Source organism: Haliaeetus albicilla, chromosome 6 (genome assembly GCF_947461875.1).
Source record: "Haliaeetus albicilla chromosome 6, bHalAlb1.1, whole genome shotgun sequence".
Taxonomy (NCBI): domain Eukaryota; kingdom Metazoa; phylum Chordata; class Aves; order Accipitriformes; family Accipitridae; genus Haliaeetus; species Haliaeetus albicilla.
This window is the reverse complement of record NC_091488.1, coordinates 552,485-566,235: the sequence shown is the minus strand read 5'-3', so window position 1 is coordinate 566,235 and position 13,751 is coordinate 552,485. Positions and strand designations below refer to the sequence as shown.

At 37.4% G+C, this 13,751-nt stretch overlaps 1 protein-coding gene across 3 annotated transcripts in view; it reads right to left on the bottom strand.

The window, feature by feature from the left end:
• Window positions 1-13,751, bottom strand: part of CDKL5 (cyclin dependent kinase like 5) — a 125,042-nt gene that overhangs the window by 102,565 nt on the left and 8,726 nt on the right. The window contains exon 1 of one of the 3 annotated variants that reach the window (XM_069784770.1): window positions 13,416-13,514. The exons of 1 other annotated variant lie outside the window; for it this stretch is intronic. The gene's annotated coding sequence lies outside the window, so the exon portion shown is untranslated. Of the gene's footprint in view, window positions 1-5,347; window positions 5,582-13,415; window positions 13,515-13,751 lie in introns of those variants that run through there. One more of the 3 variants, XM_069784769.1, reaches the window with a different exon arrangement.

The following is a 13,751-nucleotide window of genomic DNA, read 5'->3' as shown; positions in this document are numbered from 1 at the left end:
AGACCAGGGTGCTTTTCAACACTCAGGTTATTTGGCACCAGTGTGTAAACCAGCAACACTCAAATGTACTACCTTAATTAAAAATGCTTACCTTTATAACATGTAATTTAATTCACTGGAAAGCACTCACCAATTCACTAACCAGCTTCTAAACACCCATAATTGAAGCTGCAAGTATCAGCTTTCATATAATAAACTCTTGACACCACATAACTTCAGACAGTAGAAGCAAAGGTGCAAGAAGCTCTAGATATATCAACCAAGTGTTAGCAGCCAGAAATGCACCACTTTATATATACAGTATATATTTTTATGCACACAAATATATTTATAAAAATGTATACATACTATATAGTATACATAGTTATAAGGCAAAATAATAGTAGAGAAAATGTAAAGAAGCATTTGCTTTGAGAATGTCTGGATGGCATACCAATAACCACGCCCAGCCTGTACAAAAAAAACCAAAACTGGTTTCCAGAAGTGAGCCGCAGAGCTAAGAAGAAAGAGGTGCACCAGAGCAGAATCACAGAATAATCCTGGCTGGAAGGGACCAGAGGAGGTGCCTGGTCTGCTCTTGTTCGAAGCCAGACAAAGGCATTCAGTCAGGTTGCTCAGGACTTAGTCTACAATCCTTTTAGGATTGCAGAGCATTTATAACAAGACAAGCTAGGACGACATGATGACAAAAATGCTTTGACTGTAGTATCTGAAGCAAAAAAAAAAATCCTGTATCACATTTACACCCAAATCAGTAACAAGAAAACAATCCACACAAAACCCAAACCAAATCAACAAATTTAAGAGTGCAAGGATGAGCAGATAATTATTCAACAGTCTCAAGGGAGCTTCTGTACTGAACACTCTTGTATTCACACATTTACATTTCACAAAAAGCTCATTCGGCCACCCAAAGTTTGTTAGGGTTTTCTTGTTTAGGTTTTTTTTAATTGTTGGCGCTATCTCCCAAAATCATACCATCCTATTACAATAGGTCTATGCTAAGAAAACTGAAGTCTATAAACGGAATTCGAAGTTTCATTCCATCTCCTCCTCTTAAAAGCTTCTCTAATGGCACCCAATTAGTCCTGAAAAATCTCTAAAGGAAAATCAAGACTTTCTTCTCTGCAGTGAACTGAAATGGAATCTCATCTCTTTTCTTTAGCGTCCTTCTGGCCAATGAGCTGCTTTTTTGCACTCAGGTAAGACCTCAGTAGTCGACTGGGAATCCCTCCAAGCCTGCAAATCAAGACGCAGAAAGGAAAGATGCTTGTCAGTCCCCAAAATTACCATTTTACCCTGTCCTTACTTGGGTTCTCCTGTTTAAATGAGTTCAGTACACAACAAACATGTTCCAGAAGGAGAAGCTAGAGCCCAGATGAACTGAATAATCAAACAAGATCAACTGAGATTGTGGGGTGCTTTCTCAGGTGTTCCACCATTGCTACCAAGTTTTCCACAGAACTCGCAGCTCAGTTCATCTCAATAAGCCACAACAGAAATGGATGACTGGAAATTCCACACACAAGATTTTATAAAGCCGGTACTTCCTCCAGGCCCAAGAAAAATAATCTGCGGTTAGTATTTTCATGTTGTTCAATCAAAAAAATGTAACTTTTAAGGTAATATTTTTGTCTACTTAAAAGAACTTTTAAGAATTGTGTTCTAAAATAACTTCATCAGTAGCCAGAACAATGACTGTAATGAGAGACTACAGTCAACTAAATTAAATAGGTAGAGTAAGCAAAAGGCACTGACAAAGTTTCTTTTCAAGAGAACAGATGATATTTTGCAAGACGCATGGTATTTATTTTTAGACAGTCATACAACAATACTACAGATTTTATTTTTCTTGAAAATAGCATAGTATTTTATGTTGAGGTGCTTTGCTGATTAATTTTGTACAGCTTAACATTTACTTTTGCTGTCACAAAAGGTTTGACTGTATTTTTCATATCATTAACATACTGTACATGGAAAGAAGTATTCAGTATACATACAGGTAAGCAGTGCACCTTTTAAAAAAGAAAAAGTCTTCACAAAAAAACAATACTGAATTCAAACACAGAAGGGAAAAAAAATGCCATATGCAAACACACGCTGGTTTCTGAGTATCTATTATCTTTTCAATCAAATCTCATTATACATGAAACAGCAACAGATAACTGGCTTTGGACTGCTGTAATGACTGTCAGGCCAGTACAGTGTAGGCAAAAATGCGTAAAATAATAATAAGCAACAGATTCCATCTGGATTTCAAGATATCCTTGTTGACTACATCTAAGCAAAAAGTGTTCTAAAGACCTTACAATTATTAATATTCCAATTTTTCAATATGAGAAAACATACAAAGGAACACACCCCTGCTGATTACTCCCCTCAGATTTCAGTTTATATGGGTTTTGATTCAAATCTACACATTACTTTTCCACTCATTTCAAGGATATTTCAAAGTTTTTTATTAGAATTAATTAGTATTATATTAACTCTCAGTTAATGTAACGTAGTTTCTTCAAGTAAGGTTGTTTAAGTATTGTTTATGTAAATTTGGTAGAACTTATTTTCATGTCTTCACCTTTGTTATTTTCCCTCCCCTTTCCCTAACATACTTTCCAATTACAAGTACTTCAGGGCTCTACTACATGAAAACTTCCATGTAGCATCAAAAATAACCCATAGGACTACACTATCTATTCCTTCAAGGAAAAAAAAAAATCCCCACCTAAAAAGTCCTCATCTCGATTCAAAGAAGAAAATCTAACAACAATTTATGAACCTTGCAGACACAGAAAACAGAGTTTGTTGGTTTGTGAAAGCAGTACTTGCAGGGGTCAGCCTGCTCAGTGAGAAGGTAACAGAAGTTGGCCAAGGCCTCATCATTAAAAAACAGTCTCTACCATGGTAAGCCCAGCATGTGTTTGAAAGAGTAAAACACCCTAATATTATTTTATGGTGTTTGAGCAGGGACTTGTTTTTCCTTAGGTAAGTGTTATAGAAGGCTGTACAGTATGCTAGGCTTTTTTGTTTGAGTTTATAGAAAGTCATAGAACTGAAAACCAAAACTAATAAAAATAAAAGTGTCCACAAATATTTGTGAGACAACAGTAAAATGTTTTAGGATACAATCAGATACTCAATTCTGGCTACTACTGATCCATATAAAATTGTCAGCAGACCCACGTATCCATAGCTGATCACAAATCCCTATTTCTACCACCTCCACCACTCTGGGCTCAAAGCACAGCTCTTCTAGTTAAAGCTTTTGCACTCATTTTATCTGTTTTAATATCTATATAATTTATTTTTTTCAAAAAAGGAAGAAATCCCCACATACTACTTAGGCTTTCTTTGAAATTAGATATTATTTCCAAAAACCTTCACAATAAACCTACTATAATTTTTTTTTAGTCCAGATGATTTTACACAATGAAGATAAAGAGCAGATTTCCAAACCCTTACCCCCTCAGTTTTGCTCTACCTTTAAGCCACCATCACAGCAGGCTCAAGGAGACACCCAGGAATGCAAAGCTTTGCCATCTGGGTCCTGCGTTGTTAGATTAGTAATGCTCTTTCATACAATGACTCCAAGCAAAGAGACCAAAGCTTTTACAGAATCCTGCCACTGTTTTCTCTTGCTAGATGACAATCCCAGCCTCATGTCAACAAAGACAATTCACAGATCAAGCCACCTAGAATACATGGATTCTCACACACCTCCTCTTAACTCAGCCTAAATTAACATTTAATGTTTCAACACTACAAATTCATTCAAGGTTGTCTTCTAAAGTCACTAAATCTCCACTGTATCATTAGCAGATTAGTAGCATGACAATTTTTTTAGTAGCATGACAATTGCAAAGGTAAATATCATATCTATTTAAAAAAAAATTAATGTTTGTGCTCCAATGCAACACTCATTAGCTTGAACAAACATTGAGAAAGACAGAAGTACTTTTAAAAAGCAGTAAATGCACTTAGTTTTAACAGCTACAAACATGTTTGTCATGTCACATGCTTAATTCTGGGTATATCATTACCCTGTACTGTTTAATTCAATGCCCACGGATACTAAATATAGATCATTAAGGTACAGTGATGAGGGAACTGGAGCAAGCAAAAAGAAAGCATAACAATTGATCGGCATCCCCATAAATCTGTACAAGAATACATGTCTACAAGGTAACTATCAGGAAGATGCAGTATCCATCCCTCCCCTCCTAGCGTAAGGGATAACATTCTAGTACTTGAGGTAGAATATTCTTATGTTAAGTTCAATATTTAAGACTCACAGGATGATATAAATACACTGAAGCATTATGAATCATCCTGTGAAAATAGATACATTTTGTTTTCTTAAAAACCCTACAGCATTCAAAAAAAGTGGAAGTTTTATCTTTTCATTCATGGTGAGTTATTTAAACATTTGAAAAACCTGTATTGGGATCCCCTCACATTCAGTTAAAAAAAAAAATTACCCCAATACAGGCAAGCTGTTAAGGAACAGCCATATTTCCTGAAAATCATCTAAGAAAAATTAAATTATCTTCACCCTCCCACCAAATAACTATACCCTCTAATAAACAAAGGAAGTCAGCACAAATAAGCCAGCTACATGGCCAGGAAGTTTCTGGAATTAAGTTCAAGAAGCTCTAGCACATGACAAGTCAATAAATTTCATTATTTCCAAATGGACTGCATAGAAACTCCATAAAACAAACGCTACCAAAAAAATCTGTACAACATGGAAAAAACTCTTCTGTCATTCTTCCCTGGGTTCCCATCTTGATAGCTTAAGCAGGTTTTTTCAAGCATGTACAAAACTCATGGCTGCAACAGATTTCAAAAAGAGTAAAGACAAAGTACTGAAGTACTAAACGAAATGCTAAGAACTAAGATATCTAAAATAAGATACTAAATACTAATAAATATTTTAAACTTTGCCCACTCAAGTCTGGTCAAACAGGAGCACCCACCCTTCCAAGTAGAACATAATTAGAGAATATTACCAAGTGCTCATACCATACAGCAATCAAGACACTCAGAGCCTATGAGGAAGCAAACAACTTTGCTTTCCTATCAGCGTTCAAACACTATAAATACTGTTTTCTTTACCATTTTGTTAACTCTGCACAATGTGCAATGCTCATTTAATAATCAGGTATTCAATACTTCATTTTTTTAACTCCTGTTCACTGCAGGTATGCAATCATATGATAATTGAAAAGCAAATACAGTAGGTCACAGATTAAGAAGCCACAGGCACCTTAATCTTCTAATTTCTTAACTAAATACTGTGTTTTGCTGCTCTAATATTTTTAGCAATTTGCCTATGTGCACACTTGCATACCTCTATGCAGGTTCTCCAGATGGTGTGCACAAACTTGAAGAGCAGATGAAGCCATTTTGCATGATGCTTGTAGATAGTTCAAAAGCCAGTCAGAACCTCTGACTGCCCCAGACATATCATTGTCATTCAAGCAATCATTGCTCCCGCTGAAAAGTGAGCTTTCACAAGACGCTTTTCAGTGGTACCCAGCAGCAGGACCAGAGGCAATGGGCACAAATTGAAAAACAGTGGGTGCCATGTGAACATCAGGAACCACTTTTTCACTGTCAGGGTGACTGAGCCCTGGCACAGGCTGTCCTGGGAGGTTGCAGAGTGTCTACCTTTAAAGATACTCGAAAGCCACCTGGCCATGGTCCTGAGCAACTGACACCAGGTAGCCCTGCTTGAGCAGAGGGGTTGGACCAGATCACCTCCAGAAATCCCTTCCAACCCCAACCAGCATGTGATTCTGTGAAGAAACAGCACTAGAAAAGGCTGAGACATACCTTGCCACTGGCCTTCACAACAGAGGCTGAAGAGACTCCCTTCCAAAATCTGGCATTCCAGCAGGCTCCCATTACTACTCTTTTCTCCCAACTTTATTCTCTTCTATCCCATTCTCAATAATCTATCTCTACCCTGTCCTCAAATACCACCTTCTCCCTCCCCTCCCCACACCATTATCTTATACCTTAAGCCCTGTCTCCATACTAAGTTAGATCAATTTTCTGCCGTCCTCAGGCTTTTCATCTTTGGGTCCAGGTAAATGCTAAATTCCAAGTAGCAATAAGCACATTAAAACAGGAATATTTTTTTATATATATATATATTTTTTTTTTTTAATGTATGAAACCTGGCCAGGTTTTTACCATTATTTGTGAAAACTTGACCAAAAGCATGAACCATGAGAAGGTGACCCTTCCATTCTTTATTAAATATCGTAACAACACTGAAGGTGTTTAAAAGAAACCTTTTAATTTTTTCTTCTGAAGTAGCTTCCTTCTCAAGAATTAACTGTTCTGGCTTGAATTAAATAAAAGAGTCAGAACCACACCACATGCAAATCCATAAAATAATCAGGCTGAGGCAGTCATCCAGTACAGGGAAGGTGGAGAATAAAAAAAGAAGGTCAGCCCAGACACATTTCGCAAAAGTTACAAGCAATTTAAAAGCTGGGTCTAAAAGGGGAAGCTTTGGGAACCTTAATTATAGATAGTAGTTCCAGACCTGTCTACTAAAAAAGATTCCCCCCCCCCCCCCCCCAAAAAAAAATCTAGTAAGATTAGATGTTTCATTTCTTCTTTTTGTGCATTTGGTAAAGAAACATCAATTTTTTTAATTTTTTTTTTTTAAAGCTTAAAAACTCCCATATATATCAACATCTATTCTAAGCTAATAGAGCTCTCATTTTATCTCCGAATCTGTATATATCATAGGATATGAGTACTGTTTAAGTATTCAATTACCAAATTTACCAATTTCAAGCTGACAACCATGATACTGATGAAGGCTTTGATCCATTTAGAGCAGAGATGTGAGACAAAGAGAAAGGGATGGATTCAGCATGATGTATATAGTGTGGAAGTGGTGGTTCCCTTGCTCTTAGTGACAAATAAAACTGACACTGCAAGATAAACAAAAGACTGCTTTAAATGTATATGCTTTGATCTTTAAAATAAAAAAGTTCTTAAAATGAGCCTAAGGATTGCAAATCATAAACAGATCGGCCAGTGGTCTTGAAAGAACAAAGAACTAAAAAACTCCACACCTTTGCACAAACATTGAACCAGGATCTGGGGTTTCTGTTTAGGTTTTTGTTGGGTTTTTAATTCCTTAAACTGTCTTCTGTTCTGCCCTAAGTTTAAGACCATATCAAGAAGCCCACATCAATTACCCAAGCATTTTTTTCCTGCATAATACTGCTTCTTCAGAAGTTCCACTTAGTGAAATGAAACAAAACAGGTTAAATCAAAAGAGCAGTTCATGTAGAATTATGGATACACTAGACTTCTGCTAGATCTAATAAAAGGAGACCTGCAGTCAAGAACAGATGAGTTGCTGCTGGTGAAACAGGAAAGGCTGAAATAAAGGAGAACTGTAACAAAACAAAAGCTCAATACAACAGAAAAAGCGGGAAAGATAATGGGCTACAAAATGAAAGGCAATTACCCAAGGAAAGTGTTTCAAATCCTACATATGGGGTGGGGGAACCACTCCCTTCTGAAGTATGGCAATTCATTAGATATTGCATGGGTGTAATTTCTTTACCACAAAACTTAGATCAGCAAACTGATACAGACTTAAAACAGATGTGAATGTAATTTAAAGTTGAAGACTGCCAGTTGCCTACTCAGTAGGACATTTTCAGAATTACATGAAGGGACCAGAAGTTTCATTAGTAAAACTGGCATTCTCTAGAACGGTAACTGGGATAAAACCCCCCAAACCCTAGCCTTTTATATCCATTTTTATCATAGCTTTTTGTTACTTGGGCTTTCTAAAATGTTTTCCATAAATGGTTTTTTTCTGTCACAAGAAGAAAAATAAAACTCTACAGCTTGAGAGGAAAAGTATTAAGTGTTTAATATTGTTTTGTACTAAGTAGAGACTCAGCATACTCTCACCAGAGGCTTTAAAACTCATTTCTGGGTGGTGCTGTCATTTCACTACCACAAAAAGCATTAATAAATTCTGCTTGCTGGATTAACACTGCAGATTAATATTGATAATTGGATTTATGTATCTGCCAAGAAAATGTGATTCCATGTTCATTCACAATACTTATTTCTCTTGAGGCTTAGCATCACTCACTGTATCCATGTGGTCAGTAGGGACCACATAAGAGTATCACTACAGTAAATGAACAAGTTAAAAAGAAATGCCCAATTGTGACAACACGTTTTCCTAATAAAATGTATAACTTCTACTTGTAATTATAAAACATAAAGTTATCAGATTCAATTTTGGGACTGCCTTTGTGTTCCTGTGAAGAAGGAAATGTTACACGACCAATTAAAGAATGGTATGTGGGACCAGCATCCTCAGCAGTTAAGTATTGTTTAAATACAGATCATGGCAACTGAAACTAGAAATGGAAGCTTTGGAGAAAAGCAAAAGATATTTGATCACATATACCAGTTAATTACTGGCAATACTGTTTTCCACGAACCCATATTTCGGCAAAATCCTGAGTTTCATTTGTATCTCAAACTGTACTGCAGTGGTATCTCTCTCAGTTCCCATCTCCTTGGGCCACTACGATTTGGTAGGCAAATCAGTCTACATCAGAGCACACAAGGAGAAGGGCACTAAGCCTGCATTCCATCCAGTTACTAGTTTTTATAGAAGATCCTTCAGCACCCATATTTTTCTCTACACTGCTTTACCCTGGGGAAAGAAAAAAAAAAAATTGAGGGATCCGAAAAATCACCTATCTTCTTCAAAATAACTACAAATAGTCCTGCTCTGCCATGACATTCACCTTTAAAACCCAGTACATAAGAATAGTCAATCACCTCATTGATTTCAGTACTGTACATACTCATTTTACAGGCCAAACTATGAACTTCTGAGAGAAGACACTAAGATCTCACTAACTTGGATATCATTCATTGTAAAACAAACCAGTTAAAAGGCTTATGTCTCTAGCACAAGTGCTGAGCTTGCCTATGCAGAGCAGTAACAATGGACTTTACAATACATGTAACATTATTCTCCGCAGCAATTCTCGCACAGCCTCACTTAAGTCCAATTCATTGTTTCTATATACATTTTTAATACAGCACTTTTGCTGTATTAAATCCCCTTCCGTATGATCCCATTCCATACATCTTTAACCCCCACCTTAGCAATTACACAGCAGAACATTGCAAGAATAAATGGACATCTAAACATATTAATAATGCAATGTTGCAATCAGAATACTAGAGTTACTTCTTCCTGTACCAACAGCAACAACTGATAATCAGAGTATTGTTTTAATCTATACTAGCCCACAATAACAGTGATCACTGCAAATACACTGTGGTTTGTAGAGACAAACATAATGCCTTGCAAGTCAGCCTCAGTAATAACAAGCAAATTGCAATAACAGCATAAAAGTTCCGGGACCAGTTGCTGTAGCAATAGGAGGAGATCATTAGAAAATGTTCAACTGTGTGTGAAGAATTTTTCTGATGTTACATCCATGCTACTGGGTTTGCGTGTATTTAGGAGGTACAGTAGAAAAAGCTCAGAAGGTCAGCTGGTAAAAAAGACTCACTTAGAAACCTCACAGTTCCAGCAATGGCTGGAAAGTCCTGTGATAAAAGACAAGACACTTGCAGAAGGCTACTGAGGTGTCATGTTTTAACTCCAGCCAGCAATTAAGTACCATGCAGCGGCTTGCTCACTCCCCCCCACCCAGTGGGACGGGGAGGAGAATCAGGAAAAAAAGTAAAACTCACAGGTTGAGATAAGAACAACTGAATAACTAAAATAAAATATAGTAATAATAATAAAATATTATTATTATTATGAAAAGGAATGTAAGAAAAAGAGAGAGAAATAAAACCCAAGAAAAGTGATGCACAATGCAACTGCTCACCATCTGCTGACCAATGCCCAAGCAGCGATCCGCCCTTCCCAGCCAACTCCCCCCAGTTTATATACTGAGCATGATGTTCTATGGTATGGAATATCCCTTTGGCTAGTTTGGGTCAGCTGTCCTGGCCACAGTCCCTCCCAGCTTCTTGTTTGTGCACCTGCTTGCTGGCAGAGCATGGGAAACTGAAAAACCTTAATTTAGGATAAGCACTACTTAGCAACAACTAAAAATCAGTGTGTTATCAACAGTATTCTCACACTAAATCCAAAACACACTGTACCACCTACTAAGAAAATTAACTCCATCCCAGCTGAAACTGAGGTTACCTAGTTACTCAGACATGCACCACCAGCACCTGCAAACTAAGGACACTCTGTAAGCTCAAATGCTAGCAAGCATTAGTTAGCCAGTTTCACGCTGGCACCGTAACACTAGGGCTACTGTGCTCTGCCCCCCCCTTGCAGTTTTAACAGCAGCAGAATGGCACTGTCAAGACATGAAAAATCCCAACAGCTTCAGACAAATAGGGGTTCCCAAATTCTCAGTTTCTCCTAAGCTCATAAATTGAGAAAAGGTATTTCTTGGCTGTGCTCCACAACCTACCTGATCACCATGGCAATCTCACAAAAAGTAACATTGCTTGTTCATGACTAGAATCTTTAGCACCTCTGAGGTGAAAAAATCAGCATGAAGAGCATGCTGCCATGGACTAAACCATCCGATTCCATCATCATGATCATATCAGTAAGATTGCAATGTTTCTCATAATTTTGTTAATTCAGAAGCTTAATCCACAGAAATATAAAATAAGCAGAGTTTACCAATGAATTAGAGAGGAGCTGCTTAAGAGATAATTAACCAGCTGCAGGTCGAACATGTATTCCTGAGACTGAAAGGGATATGGTAGTGTCTTCTGATCAGATTACAAGCTGCTGAGCAACGTTGTTTGTAACTGCATAAGCAACATCTGTGAACCTCACTGATGGCTGACGGAGGAAAAAACGCTCAACATTCTCCCCAGTCATTCAAAGCACTTTCAGAATACAAGCAAAATTAGCAGGGTTCATCTCACAAGTTGGAGAACAGAAACTTTTTTTCCTTTAAATTTGAAAACCAAATGAAGTATAGCAACCAGTTCAGTAATGCATAGATGCAGTTAACTTTTCAAGGTCATCTGGAGAGAGTTATGGGATTTTGTGAAGTATTCATATGCTATTTTCATAAACATGATCAAAAGTGAAAGTTCAAGATTAATTTAAAAATACCTCTTCTTAGTGAAGACCCATAAACACAATACTGAGATTTATTTATTATTAAACAAAATTGCTCTAAGAATCAAAACAAAGTTTTGAATCCAGATTCTTCTTGGAGGTGCCCTTGAAAGGACAAGCAGCAATGGGCACCAACTGACACAAAGCAAGTTCTGTATGAGCGTAAGAAAACACTGCAACAGTGAGGAGGGCTAAGCACTGGAGTAGGCTGCTCTGAGAGCCTGCAGAGTCTCCATGCTGGAGATACTCAAAACATGACTGGCCATGGTCCCTGGGCAACCTGCTCGAGCTGACACGGCTTGAGAAGGGCATTTGGATTTCCAGAGGTGCATTCCAGCCTCAACTACTCTGTGATTCTTTGAGAGTTTTGGAGTTAATCTCAAACTATAGTGCATGATGTGTCTAAGGGTATTACATGACAACAGGAAGGCATTTCCCAAATTCAACAGGAGGAGTGCAAAGCTTCATGTTATCCCTTTCTTTTTCTATAGCATCCTGGTCCGTGGTTAACGCCTACATTTTAATTTGCCATAATCCTCCTTAGCCCTGAGATATTCCTAGCTAGCAATTTTCTAAACATTGTTATCCACAGTCTATTCAGATGTGCCTAAATCAAGACAATTCTTAAATTTAGTATTACTAATCTTGGCTCAGATGCCTATTCTGCCAAAGTTGAATTGCCTGTTCTGTCTTTCAATACGAAGTTAAGCGTCTCCTGAATTTTCAGATGATGTCTTTACAGCTTACTATAACAACAACAAGATAGCTTTGTTTCTTTATTCCCCATATCATCTACATTATATAAACCAATTTGTTACATTGTGTAGCAGAGGACAGTTGATACTGCTGTACATACCACAACAAAAACAGTTACTTTGGCAAACAGAAATTCACAAATGCCTGTGAATTCCAGGGATGCATCAGCAATTGTAACTTTTGTTTTGAAATAGTTTCCATGATCAATCACCAAAATGCTAATAAAACTAAGTCAATAGATTATTCACTTACAATCCCTATCAGAGGCCCCCAGGAATAGAATGATTTCACTGGGCTAACTTCCTATACTGGAAGAAGCAATAAGAGCTGCGCCATCTTCCTTTGGGACCACAAAATAAAACAGAGATATAAGATGGAACTTTAGCTTCCCTTGAAAATGATGCACACAGCCTGAAACGACTCTTCAGGACATTCTAGGTTACCAGTGTTTACCTTATCAATGGATTATCCCCCCTTTGTGATTTTATTTGTATAGCAAATGACTTATTAGCTGCTAAAATTCTCTGCTTCATATTACAAAAAGAAGACTGTCAAGTCTAAAAAGCCATGTCAGAGCACCGTGGAGTATAACTCAAAGAATACTGTGATATAACACTGTAAAACCTCAGACCTACAAGCAGGACATTGATCAACTGTGAGCCGAACATGTAAAAATGCATCACCATCTCAGGTTCTCCTTAGTATTTTAGTATTTTTAATTTGCTGTGGAGATGCAGAATGATGGGGAAAAGTTTACTACTTAGAATAGCAAAGAGGAGAAGAGGTTTCAGTGAGAAGTTACTGAAAGGAACCAGACTATGTATTTTCATTTTCACAAGAACAGTTTTTTTGCCTTTCCATTGCTTGCTTAACTCTAAGCGTACTTAGGATTTCTATGGAGCATACCATGCTAAGAAATAGTTGTTCAAATTAGAAAGGACAGCCTCCTATAACCAAGGAAGGATGACTGGCTTCTAATTTACAGAAAACTCTTCGCTTACAGGGTCCCTTCTCTCCAATATCCCTCTCTCATTTCAGCATACGGGAACAGCCAGCCTGGCACTCAGTAAAAAGACACAGCTCTAAGAAAACAGATTTGAAGTTTCTTAACTCTGTTTTGAAACTGATGACTGCACTATTTGCCTTTCACAATTAAGACTGCCAAGGCACAATTCAAAGGCTACCAAATCACAGCCATGTATCAAAGAACTATTCAACATCTCTTCCCACAGAGGGGCACTAGGCTTGAAAAAAGCCCAACTAAGCACATCCATTCATAGACATCATACACGTATTATAACATTTAATACTACATCAAATAAAACAATATAAGCCAGGAGAGAGAGATAGTATTTGTGGTCCTTTTCCCAGGTACACAGTTTGAATATAACTGGCATTGAAACCATCACCTCTGACCTGCTTGAGGCTCTTTCATTACTGTGTTTTAATCCATCATAATAGATTAAAAAAAACTTACCTATCTCTCTCTCAGAGTTCCTGAAGTTTTCAGTAGCCTCAAATTCCTCCACCCTGTTCACAATAAAATGTGATCTACTGATGACATCCTCTAAACGCTGACAGACAGGACAGTGTCAGAGAAATTATTTTAGTGCATTCTGGTCCTGATACAAGATCATGCAAGAGCAGGTAGAGGCACCAATAAAAACCTCCTCACATGACCATCTGCCCACAATTTATTAATCTGTCCAAAACACATTGCTTTATCCCATGTTACAAATGCAGTTTATGCAGTTACGCAGTATGCAAAAACACTCATTTAAAAGCTAAACAACTTCAGTTAGTTAATTCCTTG